Source organism: Tyto alba, unplaced genomic scaffold (assembly GCF_018691265.1).
Source record: "Tyto alba isolate M040663 unplaced genomic scaffold, T.alba_DEE_v4.0 Super-Scaffold_38, whole genome shotgun sequence".
NCBI lineage: Eukaryota > Metazoa > Chordata > Aves > Strigiformes > Tytonidae > Tyto > Tyto alba.
In genome coordinates, this window is record NW_024881313.1 from 1,261,195 (window position 1) to 1,279,831 (window position 18,637).

At 39.6% G+C, this 18,637-nt stretch overlaps 1 long non-coding RNA gene across 2 annotated transcripts in view; it reads right to left on the reverse strand.

Annotated features, from left to right (window-relative positions):
• The window catches only part of LOC116965421, an 85,071-nt gene that overhangs the window by 30,563 nt on the left and 35,871 nt on the right, over nt 1-18,637 (reverse strand). For both annotated transcript variants that reach the window (XR_006166187.1, XR_006166188.1), the window contains exon 3: nt 1,488-1,578. This is a non-coding gene — a long non-coding RNA (uncharacterized LOC116965421). The remainder of the gene's footprint in view (nt 1-1,487; nt 1,579-18,637) is intronic.

The window sequence follows — 18,637 nt, forward strand, 5'->3', positions numbered from 1 at the left end:
ACCTCTTTCTTTTAGATTAAATGTCTGCTAAGGCTGAGTTGTTATTGATCAAGAAGCTGACCTTACTGCCAACATTGGTGTTCCCACATTACTAATCTCTTTGCATATGGTGTGCACGTAGTCGCTAAAAAACTTCAAAGAGATTCAATCAAGTTGACGGTTGTTTGGTTAATTAACAAGGTGCCATTTTTTGGTATTCCAGACTGGCTGCTCTCTGCTTTCTTAGAGAAATCACTCTCAGCATTCAATTAAAAGAAGCAGGCAGAGAAAAAAGACTTCATAAAGCTTGCATTCTACAGGGTAAATCTTGTCCTGTTTCCCCAGACAAAGGGAAAAAGGGGGGTTTCTGCTCCCATAAGTAGAGGAACGGTGTAACAAAAAGAGGGTGCTGTTGCCTTGCTGCATCCTGCAAAGTGGGCTTAAGACAGTGGGAGAAGGTGCTTTGCAAAGCGTCAAGCACAAGAATAACATCAGGGAGGCTTTAAGCTATCACATCTCCAACTGGTTGTCTACAGATAGTTCATATGACCAAGTGATAATAGGCAAGAATTTGTCTTTAGGACATAAGGTCGCATATTCATCTTGTATCTACTAATATTCCAGCAGCTACACTTCTCTTAGGCTGCACGTTACCATAAAAGCAGTTAATACTAGTCTTTACCCCCATCCTACAAAATTCTGCTTTAACTCTTTCTCTAGAAGATAAAACAGCAGTTCTTTCCTGGAGAAAACACCCAGCCATGCACCAGGCACATAGTCCTGAGATCGTATCATCTTCAGAAGAATGTGGTCTTGTCTTCATGTCAAATGTCATGTTCTCAGGAGTGAATTTTTCTCTTGGTCTGTCTTTGAGTGGTAGGAAACTCTCTTTTCAAAAGTCAACAGGGTTAAGCAGGTCAGGGTTCAAGGTCTACTTAGGGAAAAAAAAAAAAAAAAACAAAAAACAAAACACCACAAAACAATCACCAACACAGGGCTATACAAAAATCTCAACTAATTCTACAGATGCATGCAGCTGCAGTAAGAAACAATTTAAACCACCACAGAAGTCTGTTTAATCTGAGAAATTTCACAAATCATGTACAAACTCTGCCACTGAGTTTTCTCTCATTTCCTGGGACACTTAAGAAATAATGCCAATTGTAATAACTCAGCTGTGACAATATACAATTTGCATAATAGGATTTAGTTCTTCTATCTGTCTGAGATTTTTACACTGACTTCATCCACGATATATGAGCATCTCTCTCAGTAATCTGCTCTCTGGCTTTTTCTAGATTCAAACTTCCAGCATTTGCAGCAAATGGATCCAGATAGACAAAAATTCTTCAAGTGTCAAAATAACCAGTTAGGTCAGTCTCCTCTTTGAGTTACCAGAACATATGAGTCTGAGTGGTACTGTCTGAAGCAATTTTGTGAAGATGCAACATGGCTGAAGTGTCTCAGCTAGTCTTTCTAGTCTACCTGAAAGTATAAAGTGAACATACCACTGCTCAAAAGCCATTTTCTCTGCTTTTCTTCACAGATTTGTCCTCTTTTTATATTCACTTTCTTCAAGTCAAGTTCCGAACTTCTTATCTGTGATAACCATATAATAAAATTCAAGGCCAGACTTGGTTAAATGCAGAGTTCCAAGCAAGATTATTTAGAGGTCAGCACTTTAAAACACAAAACAAAACAACAACAACAACAACAAAAAATACCCAACCAACCAACAAAAAAAAAACAGCAACAAAACCCCTGCTCTTGTCTAAATGGTACATATGGTGTTTGGGTATGGTTATTCTTTTTAAGCAACCTTAGATACAAGAGAAAAAAATATTTAAGAAAGTTGAAACCTCGAGAAGCAGAGTACTTCAGCTCATATTCAGTTTCACACTCAGTCTCTGAATTAGCTGACTGACTGCTGTTAGTTTTTTGTATTTCAAGATTCAGTCTTTAAAAAAATTACAAAGAGATGACTGCTCAGTGCAGGTAAGCTCCTACAAAATGTGTTTCATTTTGTGACCAAAAGAACTATAGCAACAAGTTTGGAATTAATTTTTCAGAACTGAAATGATTGATACGCATGTCATGTATAAGATAAAAATCAGAGGGGTATTTGCTGATGTCAGTATAATACTTTCAGGGTGATGTGAGGATCAAAATGAAGGAAGAAAAGACAGATTAGGCCATTTTTAAAAATAGCATTTTTCAGGTTAATGTAGCTACTGTCTTTGTTGACAGTGAATTCTAACAGTAGTATTAGGAGAGTGGCATGGCTCATGAGGTCATGGCAATCTCTGCTTCAACAGTATGCATGTATGGTTATAACACGCTACTTACAGAAAGTCAAAAATTATAATAGTTTAACGGAGCCAGTTTCTCCAGGATTAGCATCTCAACACAAAGACACTCCCAGATTTCTCTCTTTTAGGCACAGATTCATTAAGAGACCAGTGGGGATTGTGGTCCACCTGTTAGCTCTGCCTACTGCAGGGCATGCTCCCGCTGGAAACACATGGAGACACCTGCGGAGCACCTCCTCCGAGCTGCTTCTGCGCAGAGGTCTGGGCTGTCCCCACCCCACCTCTCGTCATGAGCCAGCATTGCCTTCCTGGGACTCCACCAGACGTAACAAGGCTGAGCATGGCATGGCACAGCATTTTTTTTTCTCTCCAGGCACGGCGATGATATCATCAAGCACTGATTCTCAATCATTTAGTTGCGATACGTTCTAAACCAAAGCATGTGACTCGTCATAAACGCGGATGGAAACTGTGGAAGGAAGTTGCAGTGTTCCTGGCCAAAGCAGCACGGTTTGCAAGTGCATACGTTACATGCTGTGTGATCCTTGGAAGGAAATGAAGATGAAAATTAATACAGATCTTTTAATATAGTCCAGGGAAGGTAATAATCTATCACCACACAATCGGACAGGTGTTTACATCTGTAGAAATATTTACTCTTGTTAAACAAAGAAAGGCAGAGTCTGTAAGCACAATAAACAAAGTTGTTAATTCAGCAGACTGTTCTGAAAATCAAGACCCTAATTCTTTAGCACTCTTTATCTAGCACCTGTTTAGTTACCTAGATGACACACATATATTAGCCCTAATTCCAAATGACAGTATCAATAAATACCATTCAGCACTAAACTCTTCCTGTGCCTTAAAACAAAGAAAGGTTTTCTTTAACCAACATTTAAGATCCCTCTAAGGCTTGCTGTTGCATTTGCTCTCATAAAGTAAGGAAGGTTTAAATTTATTTATTTAATTGAAACAAATTTCCAAAAAAGTACCAATTTCAAATTTCTAAGTAATTTTTCAAATTCATAATTTTACAAATAAAATTTGAATTTTCTCCCATGGAAAGTGTTCTCAGATGTCCACAAAGGACTTAAATGTGCATTTTGGACAATCACGCTATGGAAGAACTGGAAGGAAGTTCCTCTTAATTTACAAGTTTGTTGTGTAATGTTTATATTACCTTTTTTAAAAAAATAAGCAAATTCCTGAGGCATTGTTTCAAAAAACAAAACTCATCGAAAAAAGTTAAAATGAAATATTTACATCGTCCCTTTTTCTGGGCAATAAATCAGTAACCCCTTCACTGAAATATTTAATAAATGCAGATTTGTTATTCATTGAGAAAAAAAAAAAAAATGTTTTGGCTGAAAAATACCACCGGCATCTGCAGTTCTACCTCTACTCTACCTGCCCCCATTCCTGAGCGCACAACAGAAATGCAAAAACCTAGGCACTGTGCATAAAGTGGCTTTACTGGGTCTATTCAAAGACAGACCGAGGGGAAGAAGTCACAGAGAATTCCCATTGCAGGGCCCCTTTCAGCACAGGCATTTGCACTGAGAACTGGCTGCTGGGTCCTCCTCCTCCTCAGGACACCAGCCGTGGTGACACAGTGCGTGAACCCTCCAGCTCACAAAGATCCTCTGAGACTCTGCACATCGGCTACATCTCTCTTACCACTTTCCCTTCCATTTAGCACCACAGGAAACCAAGGAGGCCAGGGAATGGTTTTTACTCACAGCCCAAACACAGGCAGCAGACACTCAGAGCTAGGTGTACCTTGCCATAAGGTTGCCTGAAGTCTGTCCCCCTCCCGCCCACAAGTCACTCTGTGGAGACAAAAGTACATGCCAAACAACAGAAGAGTCTTATTAAAAGACTAAGTTCAAATAGGAAGTAAAACTTTCTGCCCCACAACAAAATTGGGAGGTAAAACTGTTCGGCAACTTTCTGTTGAATGTTTGTTTATTACCCAAGACACAGGTCTGGCTGGTAATTGCTGCTAGATACACATTATTTTAAACAATAAAAAGCTGCTTAAAAAATAATAAAGCTGGCCTGGAGAGAAGTATTGATTTGATTATTTTATGCCTTTGGGAGCAACCTGGGTTTAATCTACCAGTGCTATGGTATAGATATTTGTAATGCATTTATTTTTAGAAATGTTAACATAGAACATATTGGTTTTAAAGTTATACCTCAGTGGGAAATAACAAGATGTCTAACAGAAAAGAACAACTATACAATATTGCCTTGAATAATTTTCAACCCTATGAGGTAGAAATCTTCCTCCAAATTCAATGTCATGAGCACACTGCAGAGGACACTTAACAGTGAATTACCTTCAAGCCTAGAAGCAAAGGTCTACCCGCAGTAAGGGGTTAAATGTGAGAAGTCTGAAGAGACAGATGCTTATCTTAAAAAGCCACTGAATAAATATGAGGCAAGCTGTAGCTTTCTGCTGACCTCCTAAGTGGTGGGGATTGGGAAAGAAAACAACAGGAAGAAATTCAAACAAAATTAACTCCTGTAAGATAGTAAAATTATTCAGGAGGTGTGGAGGAATGCTAATGCTTTCAAACGCATCCACCTTTTGCGCTACCCTTGAACAAGTAAGGAAGGTCATGCACCATACAGGCAAGCATCTGGAGTCTGCTTCTCTGAACAGCCCCCATCTACTTGTCCCATACTAGCTGGAATCAATTCTCACGATCATCTTGTCTGAAGTGCTGATATCAAAAGCACCAAGTGACATAGAAGGCATAGCAGCCCCATCTCTACTATGTCCCTGGGAATAAGGCAGAGTCCTGGAGACGAGACCCTCCAAAGCTACGTGCAACCTTAGAACAAAAGGGAGGGAAGCAACCTGAAAGGTAAATTAGAAAAGCTCTGTAGATCACAGCGCTGGGAAACTCACCTGCCTTTCTGTGCTAACAAAGAGGAAAAATACCACAGAGGCTCAGTCTTCCTGAGCTCTGGGGAATCAGGCCAATTTCAGTGAATTGTTCTAACCCCAGCTTTGGGATCCCTCTAGAAAGTCAGCTGTTGCAGCTCACTTGCTAAACCTGGACACCCTCAGGCATAGCGTGAAGGATGTTTTCAGTCCCACACGGATTGAACGGCAGCTCAGGGCAGCAAATACTTAACATGGCAGGATCAGGCGAAGGTATTAGCCTGCTGAGCAACTGTACAATACCTTAACAGCCTTTGTGGCAAAGGCAGCTGGTCAGGCAAAAGTGCCCCACAGGCTGCATTTGAATCACAGGTATGCCCGGCCACACACTGAAGAATACTGTGCGGTCAGGCATACTTGTGTCTGTAGGGACACACAATATGAGGGGGTAGGGGAGGAAAAAAAAACTAATTTATAGCCACCTTCTGTGAATGTTGTACAAAGGGCTCCACAACATCTTCCCCTGAAGGGATGGGTAGAGAAATTTAACAGGCAGCTCAAGAATTTCACAAAGACACCTGTAAGTGCTATAGTTAACTCACAGACATTCTGATACTAATTCCACATGTGGAAGATGACTTGGCTTACCTTCACTCCCCCTTCTATGTTTCTTTTTTCAAAATAGGCTCTTACTGAGGCATGCATTCACTATGGGAAGAGAAGCAGGGAAACCGCAGCTGAATGGCAGATTGATTTATTTTCTTTGGGGGTTAGAAATTCATCATGGCCCATTGTTAAAGGTGTTTTCCAGTCATGCTAACCTTTGGCTTCTGATATCATCTAAGACCCTGTCAGCATCTTAAGGGATGCTCTTAGCTAGATGTCTGATTGCTCTCTCTTTTCATTTTCCCTCACCTTTTCTTTCAGTTCTGCAAGGAAGTGATGCCTCTATTGGCTTATGATAGGAGGAAAGCTTTTAGATCTTTTCTTTATGAACGCCATTCTCAATTCTCATTTAAATAAGCTAAACTAAGACAGTGAAGTGGTCAAGTGTTCCTTAAGGAGCTGTATTTTATGAGCAACGAGCACAGCTGAGAAAGACCTATGTAAGAATAGATACGGACCTGTAAAAACTAGATTCCGCTAACAGAATGGACTACAAGAAATAGGCAAATTTCTAGTAGAGACTGAAGCAGATAGTGAGAGGACAAAGAGTCTGGGATAACATCAAGATGCCTGAAGAGGCTGCACATCCTGACTTCGGCTGGCAGTGAAAAGCAGCCACTGCCCTTCCGCATTACTGAACACTTTTCCAGAGGACAAAGCCGCACTGCCAGGACGTTGCAAGGCGGCGGCTCTGACTGACAGCCCAGCTGAGCGAGCACAGCCTGGGCACCCAGAGATGCTGCTGCAAACCCCCCCTCAGCCCCAGCCCTGGTCCTGACCCCCGTCAGTGGGGTCTGCCCCCCACGCTGCCCGCCTCTCCGTTCCCAAGGGGGGTATGCCCACTCTGCGCCCCAGCACTGGCCCCCCCACGGAGGAGAAACTGCAGCGATATAGTCACGGGTTTTAAAAAAAAAAAAAAAAAAAAAAAAAAAAATCTCACGACCCTGAATACTGATTATTTTGCGGTTATGTCAGAAACTAGTTAGTTTGTAGCTTCAAATCTTAATTTTTGATGCATTCCTCTCTGGTCAAGCTGATAACAGCAGTCCTTTTCCACAGAGTGAGACTCTTAATAAAATTAGGAGGCAGCTCATTGTGTTCTGGCTTTTTGTAAAAAAAGCCTGGTGTGTGTGTGTGTGTATATATATAAGTCCTTGACAAATTTGGACTCCACTGGAGCAGTAAGAAAGCTAAAGTCAAATTAATCAGAATAGATTCCCTAGATGAGACAGTCATTGCTGCTGAGCAAACCTTTAGGGAGAAAAGTTGTCCTTGAAAAATATTTGATGAAGCTGCTGCACTAAGAAAGGGGGTAAATCTATGAATAAAACAGCCACAGGGAGCTCCAGGGGCCCCATAGGCTCAGTTTGTTAAGCAGAGAGAGGCAGGGGAGAAAAGGGAGAAAGGAAGAGGCCGATACAGAGAATTTCATTATATACAGCAACTCAAAACCCCTCCAAACCCAGAGAAATCTAGAGGTTTGTCCCACCAAGTCCAAGAATCAGAAACAATTCTTTGCCCCAAGGTAGCCCTTGAGCTAGTCAAAGCATTTAGATCCCTGAGGTAGGCAGCAATGAAGCAGAAGGGAAGTGTCTCCCTAATCATATTCTAAAACACTGGTTTATCTGGGGGCTCTGCCTCTATTCCACAGCCAGAAATAGCAGCAGAGGTGCTTTCCACGTCAGGATCCAGCCTGGGGACACCCAGTCCTCTCACTCTGACCGTGACTTTTGCTCAAAGGCAGTTCAGTGGGGGGGGACTCTTGTGCCATCCATAATTCACATCAGATTCAGCTCACCTGCACTGAAGGGAGCACCAGGGGCCATGATGCAGTTAGAACAGGATATCAAGAATACCCCATCTCTCAATCTCTCTTTGTGAAGTATACATACAAAATATCTTTTTTTTTTTTCCCTTTACTTTTAACATTCCTGGAGAGAGCTCAAGTCTTGCACTTCTTCATACAACATGCACCTGCAAATCTGACAAGCTGGAATGATTTGTCTGAGCAACCTGAAATCCACTGAGTGAAAAACAATGCACTTGGCCACGCTGAAGATCCAGCTGACCAGCAGCAAAGTCAGGGGAAGAGGACAAGAACAGCGCAACTGTGTATTGACAGCCCTTCAGACTGCTCCCTCACACCCCAGTGGTGCGTAGTTCAGAGATCTCATGAACCAAAGGCAGCATATCTGTGTATTAGGGAGACCTATTTCCTTTTTTGTTTTCTTACTCCCATGAGCAGAGCACAGGGGGAAGCTTTCCAGGTGTTTCTTAATTGAAATATGATTTAAGTAAAGTGGTGCTGAATAAGTATAGGTTACCAGCTCTTCTTTGAGCAAATTAGTCACAAGAACTCATTACAAAGAGTTCCCCTGGTCCTAGAAGTAAAATATAAAATACTAGGAAAAAAGAAGGTACTTTATGACTGGGGGAAGGTTCGAGGTGACCTGTCATTTAAGCAGTCGGTTTGTTCTCAGCCTGTTATTACAACGTTTTGCACTTTAAGAGTAACAATACTAGGCTTTATCAGGGGCATCTGTCAGCCCTCCTCTCATGTAAGACAAATTATGTCCTCAGGGTGATATTTTTTTTATATCATCGCTATGGGCATTAATAATTCCATTTTCTTCAAGATCAGCCCTTAAAGTCAGCTCTACCATCTACACAATTCTTCAGCGCATTGTTCTCTGCAGAAATGTTGGTCCTCACCTTTCTGAGTGCTGTGACAAAGACAGCAGTGATGAATAACCACCGCTGGGGTGGCCCATACAGCATTAAGTGTAGACAGGAGTGAGCACCACCAAATCCTGCTGAAGTCATCCAGACACCGCCACAGATGTCTTGGGGACAGTGGAAGAAGCACCCCCCAGAGGTGATTAGGATGTTCAAAGAGAGGTGTACTACCCCTAGTTTCACTGGGTGCTGTAGGGTCGTGATAAATAACAGAAGAATTTTGCTTTCGCTAAAAGTAGTTAAACAATTACTTTTATTGAGCTAGGCTAAAGCTATTCTTAGTACAACGATCCAAATTTTAAGAAAAGTAAAAGAATTTACTACTGGGAAAAGAAAAGGGGGGAATTGATCTGAGGAAACACTAACCTAACAGCCCCCCCCCTTCTTGGGATGCTCACCAGATGGTCCCTATCACAGGGCGGTAACTCCTTTGCAATGGAAAGAGGAAGAACAGGACGGGCCACCCCTGGTATCTCTTGTCCTTGAGGTAAGAGAGGAACTGAACCACTGAGCCAGAAAGACAAAGGAGCTGCAAATTGGCCCAGACTTGAAGGACAAGAGTGGCTACAGGACTGAGTTTGTGCAGCAGTAAGGGTCAGCTAGCGAACCCAGTGAAGAAGACTATGGGCCTTCATCTGCAGACCCCTGCCCACGACCACCTGGGAGCGCTGCACAAGCGTCACGGGAGGAATTTGGGGTGGGGGGATATGTTAATGATTTCTTGGAACTAATTGTAATATTCCCTCCCTATCCTCAGAAGTAGTGATGCATATGTATTAGAGTGGATGAATACGTAACCATTTATACAATAAAAGGGAGCCCCTTTGGCTCCAGGGCGCGCCATTGTGCCCAGCCCTGTATTCTTTGCTCCACTGACTTTGACCCCAATAAAACCTTTTTTTTATATATATATATATATATATATATATATATGTGGGCTTGTTTCTCACAAGGGTACAGGTCTTTTTCTGACTCAAGCCATACATTAACACTCTGCCTGCTCTCTAATAAAAATTATATATCCAGTGCTTAGGAAAAAAAAAAAAAAAAACAAACTAATGGCATCTTTAGTAGGCTACATTCATCTCTAAAGTAAATTTTTCCTATGACTCAGTGAAAAAAAAATAAATAAGAAATGTAACCTCATGCTCACCTTGGAAAGCACTGGAACAATCTGAGACACAGAAAGTCTCTCCATCATTGTATCCTTTGCTCTCTCACTGCTAGGCACTTCCAAAGGACAGTCTGGGCATGTATAGAACTTACTTTTCAGTAACTGAAGTGATTAATTTAGTCATGAGAACAACACACATTTTTATCTGATTAAGTCGAGCCCACTTAACTGAAATTTCTCCACTTATTCTTAATCTTCTAGTAGATATCACTTTCATCTCATTCTGTGCTAATGAAGTACATTCATTATGGCTCTCTAAGCAAGCAGAATATGTAAAACTACAAGCTTGGTTGTGTTTTTTTTTTGAAAGAGAAGGCACCATGTAACCAAAAAACTTCATACTAATACTGTCAGATTGAAATAGGGACACATTCACTGGATATTTGGACAGGAACATTACCAGATATAGTTTACTACCAATCATCTAACCTAAACATATATATACACTGATTCTGGATAGCGTGAACAATTAAAATATATGGACCTGTTCATCCTGAGCCAGTACAATAATGTGTTGTACTGTCAGAGGTGCAGAAGCAGCAGAAAAACAAAGCCCTGATAACTAGTGATCTTGAAATTCTATTACAAGTCTTTTTGTATGGATAGTGTCCTCTCAAAGTCCATTCAAACCAAATTTTGTCCTATGAAATTTAACTGTTTTTCCATTCATCTACCAGCTTTGTCTGGTAAGAGATGGCACCTTCCCAATGACTTTCTCAGTGGGCTGTGTAGCAGTGCTGGGCTGTACGCTGCCCCTCAGCTATCCCATAGGCCGTGGGGCTTCAAGGGGGATTTTTAACTGTTATTTCAGTGAAGTTATTCCCACAGATGGTTTATAAAGCACTGTGAGATCCTAAGGGATGAAAGGTGCTATATAAATGCAAATTGTTGCTGGTTTTATGCATGAACCATAGCCAGGTTTTAAACTAGACTGACTATGAAAAATGTCATTCCTCCTGACCTTTCCTGATGAGAACCACCACGATTAGAAAATATCTAAACTATTTGGACAGAAAGACAAACTCCAGTTCAAGCTCTCTGGAAGGTAATAGATATACTTGAACTGAGCAGATGAAGAATTAAAAAAAAAAAAAAAAACAAAAAAAACAACAAAACTCTCTGACTTCAGGCAACATTGGTAAGACATCAGCCTCCAGGCCAAGGAATTTGTGCTCTTATTTTGATGCTGTACTAGATGCTAGGACAACTGGGAGAAAATCTGTTCACTGTTCTGTGCTTCTGTTCCTAACTCTTCTCCCTCACCACCATCTGTTTTGTCTATACATATGGTATGTGTCTGTCTACACTGCAAATTGTCTCTAGCTCACTGTTTGTATAGTGCTTACCCAAGCCTCATCCTCACAGTTTCCAAGTGAACAAAGCCAGCTAAGTAGCTGCAACCCTGTCAGGTGCCCAGGCAAATTTATGTAAATTGGATGGTGCTAATGGGAGAAGAAAAGTGGAAAGTGAGGCCACAGCCTTTCCGTCTACCAGCTTCTTCCTCCCAAGTAAATATTCAGGTGCTTTACAGCACTATTTTGAGAAATGTGAATTAGCTCAGAGTTAATTAGCTGGGGCAGAGCATTGCATTAATATATCTGTATTGCCTCAGGTGTAAACAAGATTGTGCAGAACCAGCCTGGGAAACAAGCATGACTGCACTGGCCTTTGAAGACTTATCCTCAGTACTCACTAAGAAAAAAAAAAAAAAAAAAAGATACAGAACAAAGAAACTGAGGAAGAAGCTCAATATCTGCCTTCATTTATGATCTTGGAAAGGTTTTCTCTTCAGTCAGTCATAGAAGTTTATAGCTTTAACATGTCCTCTCCACTGGATGCTTATGGCTCTCCTACTCTATTATGCAGGCAAACAGGGAGTAGCCTGTGGATCTGACTGACATTGGAGGAAGCTGAACATGGTCACCAAGAAACACCAGAGTAATTGCATCATACCTATTTGCCAACTATTGCACAGTCTCACCACAATCAATCTTTCTAACAGAAATAATACCTCTGAAGAGGTGTAACAGCTGTAAAAATCAGGGCAAAGAGATGGCAGTCATAGCTGGTAGTGAAAAGAACGTAAATGTCTTTTATGCAGTTTTACTACTGAAAGTACTTTTTTCCTGTATTAGTGCACAACGTACTAGCAGGTTCTTTCAGTATATATTTTATTTTGAAATAATGTGATGACTGAGCAGTAAATGCCAGGAGTTAAGACGATGGGACTTCTGCTCATTTTTTTTTAAATATGGTAAGGTGCAAACCTTCTAAACAGAAAAACTGTAAGGGCCAGCTCCAGCCCATTCTAATTTCACGGGGAGTTACACACACTGTTGTAGAAGTCAGCAAGACTACAGTAAAGTAAAGTAGACATTGGTTCATTTTGGCCCAGAGTAAGAAGAGAGTTCCTATTCAACCTAACAGCCTATTTCTACTGCATTGATTCAACCTTTTCTGGACAGCTATTCCACAAGAAATTATGAAGTGTGAAATTAATCTTGGAAAGACTGTAGAAACTAGTCATTCCACACTGGGTATAAATCTCTCCCATTCACAGATCTGCCAATTGGTATTAGCACAAAGTGTCTCTCAGTGTCCTAGACTTGCACAAAAATTGCAAGTCAGACACTGAGAACACCAAACATATTGTGATCTTGTGATGCACCCAGTTTAAAATTAGGATGACATCTTTTATGTTTGGTTTTGGTTTGTTCCTCCCTCCCCCCCCCCCAAAAAAAAAAAAAAAAAACCAAACAAACAGTTGCTTAGCGCTTTGGGCTGTCCATAAGTGCCACCTCATGTACAGGGGTGATTACTCTCTGACTAACTGTAAGAACTATCTGCAAGCCTACTTCTAGCATGAAACACTCTCTGGTAAAATGATTTTTATTGGAAACTCAGAGGCATCAAGAAAAATACTGTGAGAACATGCACATAATTTTAATCAGAAACCACATCTTTTTGAAAAGTAACACAGAAAAGATAGTTCTTCTAGACTCCAACCCTACGTATAGTCACCTACTCAGTCAGTCTTAAGCAGCTGGGCCCCAGATGCTCCTTGGAAAACCAGATTCACCTGATTTAAAAAGGAAGTAACCATATAAGGTAGTTCTGGTAGAGTCCAGACTAGGATTAAAAGATTAAATTAACCTTTAATATTCAACTGGATAATAGTTAGAACATTCTTATTTACACAAGTGACCAACAACACAATTTTACACTGTTTTTACAAGTCTTTATCTAGTTTCAAAGCAAGTCTGGTAACCTTTGAGATTAACATTATTTCCAAAGTACCAAGCATACAAAAAAAAAAAAAAAAAAATCAACTTCACTACAAAGAGAAACATTGCAAGATACCTCAAAAATAAATTTTCAGCTTGTTTAGTTTCTGAATAACTCTCAGCTGATCAAGAAATTTCCACACCCACTACAGGTCTATGTATATTACTCATAGATACAGGCAAAATACTATGAGAAGAAAAAAAATAGCCTCATCACCAGATCAGTTTCTTGCCTTTGTCCAACATGAAAAGAAAAACAAACAAAAAAACCCCACAGGATTCTACCTAAAGGTGTGTCCTACACTTACTGGAGAGCATCTAAGCTACTCTACTAACAGCACCTGAGAAAGTATACAAAATTCACTCTCACCATATTTTTTTTTTCCAAACATTGTTCCCTGAATGATGTGCAGCTGAATTTCACTATATACCAAAGTGGTGCACTTCAACAGAATTAATGATGATATGAAATTAACTCCATTAAGTCTCTTGCAATGTGTTACTCCCTCAACAGGTATATATATACCAGCATATCTCACTAGAAAACAGTAAGTTGCTTTACTCTTTTTTAAGAAGTTGAACACACACAGTTATGTCGAGAACATAGCTCATGTAGCCAAAAAGTGCACACAGAGGAGCCAGAAACAATTTTTTTCTAGGAATTTTAAAAAAATAAACATTTCCCTCACATATCATCTTTCTTTTTTCCCGTTCTTCTCCTTTTCAACACTATTTTATCTGTTGACAAATTAAATTAAAACCTCATGTCATTAAAATAAGAAAGTATAAATCAGAAAAGTTAGAGGAAAAGATGAGCAAAACAGAGAACCGTGAGGAAACTTGCATTTCAGATGGTCAGCCCATCTGTAGGCCCTTAGTTTTCAAAGTGAAGAATCAGCCTTGCCTTCCTCCGTCTGACATAAAAGGTGTATTAATCACAGCTTATTGCGGGCTTGACTCTGAGAGCATAAGCACAATTTATATTGCCTTAAGTGGGATATGCAGAAGTTTGAAGTAAACCACTGAATACCTCCCATTTCCCCTTCTGTTTCCATAAAAGCATTATTTTTCTTCAGATTTATATTAGAAAAAAGAATGTCTCATCAAAATTGCTTCTTTTATTCTTTCACAGAATGTGTTCTTCATTATATTTACTGCCATGATACGGAAGACACTCTTGTATAAATATATAGCCAAGGCTTCCATGTGCTGACCGTAGCATACACCAAAGCTAGAGTTTAGCAAAAACTTTCCTGATGGACAAATTATTAATTTACAACACAGTTTCAATTTGAAATATCCAGTTCTGAATTCTAGCCTAAGGAAAGGAGGATATTTTTATTAAACTTTTATTAATTTAAATATTTCTAATGGTTTTTGATTGATTTGGTGGTTCAAGGTCATATATAATTCCACTGTATGGTTAAAAAGAATCCCAAAAGTGAAAAGAAGGATTTACCTCTCCAGTGCCAAGAGCCAGCTGCGTGGGTGAAACTCAGCTGGTGCATGGGTACTGGTTAAAATCAAAGAATAACTCATACGTCTGTGCCCTCAGGCTCCTGCCTTCTTTATTCATTCTCCTGTATCTTCCTCATCTTTCACACGTAACTGTAGATGTGAAAATAATTACGCTGAGGCAGCCCTCCTTTTTTTATATATAGAAGCTTAACATGTGTGCCTTAAGATAATGCCTGCCCTTTTAGCAAAGACAGATTCAGAAATAATAATGTATGATAATGGTTACTGTGGCACGTATGACTGGAACAACATCCGGGACATACTGTGCTAGATCCTCTGCAAACAGCAGAAGGTGGCCTCAGGTCTGAACTACGTTAAGGGGTGACCAAACAACATGGCTGTAGACTTCTGAACACAGAGAAATAAAAAAGTTGACAAAAGGTAAGGACTAAGTCAGGTGTAGAATCAAGAATAAAACCAGGTCTACAGAAATCCTAATACTTAAGGATAATCTATTTTCCATAGTGAAGAGGCTCATGACAAATAGGGTTTGTACTTCTGTTGCGTATAGGATACAGCTTGTGTTAACCATACAGTGATATGCTGTTTTACAACTCAGAAGGTGGGGGAGGTTGGAAATAAGTAATTTCTTCCTTTAGGAGAAGCATTCTGAAAATATTCTTCAATCCATGCTATAAAGGTCATGGGAACATATGCTGCAAAAATATGTAATTATTCAACATCTCACATGACTAAGAAATTTTTCAGTATTTTTCTTCAACTGAGTATCTTTCTCCTTTTTACTTATGGTTAGTGAACAGTTATTGTGAGTTGATGAATCTGCACAAGCACTATTTAACTTCTTGAACTGTTCTAGCTGACAAACAGCTGTCTAATGTGGGATTTAGAGACAGGCTTATTCTATGACAAAATACGAGTTTCTTACATTTTCCTCCCCTTTCCCTAAATAGCCTTTTCACTTCCACCCCCTTTACCATCCCACAACCTCTTAGAACAAAATGTCTTTACACAGAATGAAGATCTTGCAGCCCAGAACATTGGGTCTTTTTGCTCCAGTGCTGAGCAGATTTGTCATCCCTCTAAAGGTGTTAGCAACAGCAACCATTCACGTGTCAAGACAAAAATATTTTTTTTTCTCCCCTAAATATCATACTTTCCAAGTTACTCCATACATCAAGCTGTACAAATGTTATGTTATTGCTTTTAAAAGATTTATGTGTTTGTGGCAAGAAGTGTAAAAATTATGTATTTCTTCATTTGATTATTCTTGCTGCGTTATCCTAGCTGAAAGATGCTGGCTATTACCATGGTCTGTAACTCTATATATGACTGATACGCCACAGCCTGGTGAAGACTGATTGCAGATATTCAACGGCATGACCTGAGGACTTGCCTTACATGTTTTATTTAGGCTATTTAGCACATGGAGCCACAGCTGGGTTTGCTGAAGCACCACAATACATTATGTTGTTTGACCTATTAAAAAAAAAAAATCCTTGCGCAGAGGAAGTCGGACAGAGCAAAAAAGACAAGTAAATGCTTGCTGCAAATTATAATATCCAGGAGGTAAGAGGCACAAGAAAGGAGCTGCAAAGAGAGTCAAGCTGCAAAGTTTAATATATGCAATGGATAAGGACGTCTATGTCAGTCAACAACTGCCAGCCCAAATGAAGGAGGTAGCAGTGTTTGTATTTCCAGAATCATCTCCCTCTCCCAAGATTTGTTTTGAGGCAGAAATAAAAAGTCCTTTTATAATGCACAGTTTGGATTTCACAGCTGAAACAGTTCAGCCTCCTAACTCAAGCCACCATTGGCCACATCTCCCCCTAATTTGTACTTGTCCATTTTCCCTTTAAGCAAAATGAGCTGACCTACGCTGTGCTAGCTTTGGGATGGCAGCATGATTAATACAATGTCTTATTTTATTCATTTTGAGAAATGTGGCTTCCCATTATTTTTTGAGATGGGTCTTTAGCAGAAAGAAGAAATATTAAAGGTAAAGTCAAGATCTGTAATTATTTCCTACAGTTAATTGATATCTGCTGCAGGATTACCCAAAATAGTTGAAGTGCCACATGACAGCTCTATTGTTACAGATCACCTTCCCTCCCACTAAATTTCTGATCCAATTCTATGTATCCATATCACAGCACAAAGATCTTGCTATCTAGAAAGCATTCCAGAAATTAATTTTAACTAAAAAGAGATTCTTTTTGTTCTGTCATTTGGGTACATTTCTCATGGCTTGTAACAGGAAGAGAAAAAAGAAAAAGAAACAGAAAAAGAAACAGAAAAAGAAAAAGAAAAAGAAAAAGAAAAAGAAAAAGAAAAAGAAAAAGAAAAAGAAAAAGAAAAAGAAAAAGAAAAGAAAAAGAAAAAGAAAAAGAAAAAGAAAAAGAAAAAGGAGAAAAAATACACACACACAAAAAGAGACAGTGGAAATACATATTGCAATTCAATTAATTTAATTTCATTTGTGTTCATAAGCACCAGGGAGAAGCAGGTGGCTTTGTTTAAAATCAGTATTTGGTTTTTTTGCACTCTGCTAACAAACAAAAGATTTTATAAAAATTCAGGGTCTAGTTTTCATTTTAGGTAGTATACAAATTATTCACAAACTAACATCGTAAAAAGTGTTCTCATGTGAAGAGGAGCACAAGTGCATGTGGACTAAATACACAGTAACCATTTCTGCTGCTGCTTTGGAACTCAACAAGTGTGTCCACTAACCTCTCAAAACTAGGGTTTATGGAAGAAGTTGTGTGTCTGAGCTTGACCTCTCAAAGCAAACTAGGACAGAACTGCAGGATCCACTGAAGAATGGAGCTGCACTGAAGAGCAGGCACAGCGCCGGAGAGCTCTCTTCCAGAATATCTAAACAGAAAGTTCCCTACAGACATGCACACGCGCCACAGTCTAGCTTCCCCAAAGTCAACAGTAAAACTCCATAAGAGTTGTTGTTTAGCCAATACCTATTTTCCAGATAATAGAAAAACCCTTACTTGTGGATCACTTCAAATATTTTCTTCTATTTGTATTTAGTAACTATGATTTTAACTTATATAGCTATTTGTTATACAACTTAAAATCTAGGACACAATTCTCCTCCAGGGATAAAAGTGCACCTGACAGGACTGGGATCTGGCTTTGCAAACTATGACTGCAACACCACAGAAGACCCAGTGTTGTCACTTCTGAGCATCCTTATCTCCTTACACAGCTGGAACTGGTCCAAGGGTTTATGTAGAAAATCCCAGCATAAGGCACAGAAGCTGTTATGCATCCCATCCAAGTGTTGAAGCCATTCCTGCTGATAACAGAGAAAAGTGGGAAATGAAGGCAACTGCACAGTCCCATTGCTTTCTTGTGGCTTTGAACAAGGGAATGAGGTACTGGAGTGCTGGAGACAACCTGCAGTACTGCATTAGGAATGAAGGAGTTGCTACCTTCAGAGGAGGAAACTGGGATTTCAGGTCTACACAGAGCAAGAAATAGGAGTCAAGGTCCCCTTACTAATTGCCTCTCCAGGAATACCCATCACCATGAAAAGAGCTTGTCAGTATAAATTCATAAAAACCTTTGTAACTATTTAGAAGTAAATATTCCCAGGTCACCTTAAAGAATAACAAACAAACAAACAAACAAACAAACAAAACTCAGGCCACCTGGTTTGGTTTTAAGCCACAGTTTCTTTCACTACATTTAAACAGAAAAGGTACTGTTTTTGACAAGTGTCTTGCTTGACATTTTATATCATTCATGTCACACTGTCTTTCCTAATACAAAGTGACATGGGCAGCACTAAGCCAGAGTCACTTGTCACACTGTTGTGTCTGCAAGAAGAATTTATATGAACTAGAATTTGCTTAAATTCAGAGATGGAGGTAAGGGTGCCTTACAATTAACTTTTCCTTTTCTTTCTGGAAAGCAGATGCTACAGTGGAGCATATCTTTTTGTTCACCTGAAGTTTTACTCCCTGACATAGGAAATTAATTATTCCCATAAATAGCAAAGGGAATACTGACTTCCCCGTCTATTTAACAGTTTTGTTTTTAGTGAGCATCACAATCGTTAATAATCTGCTCTATTAAGATTAAACTAAAATATGCCAGATGT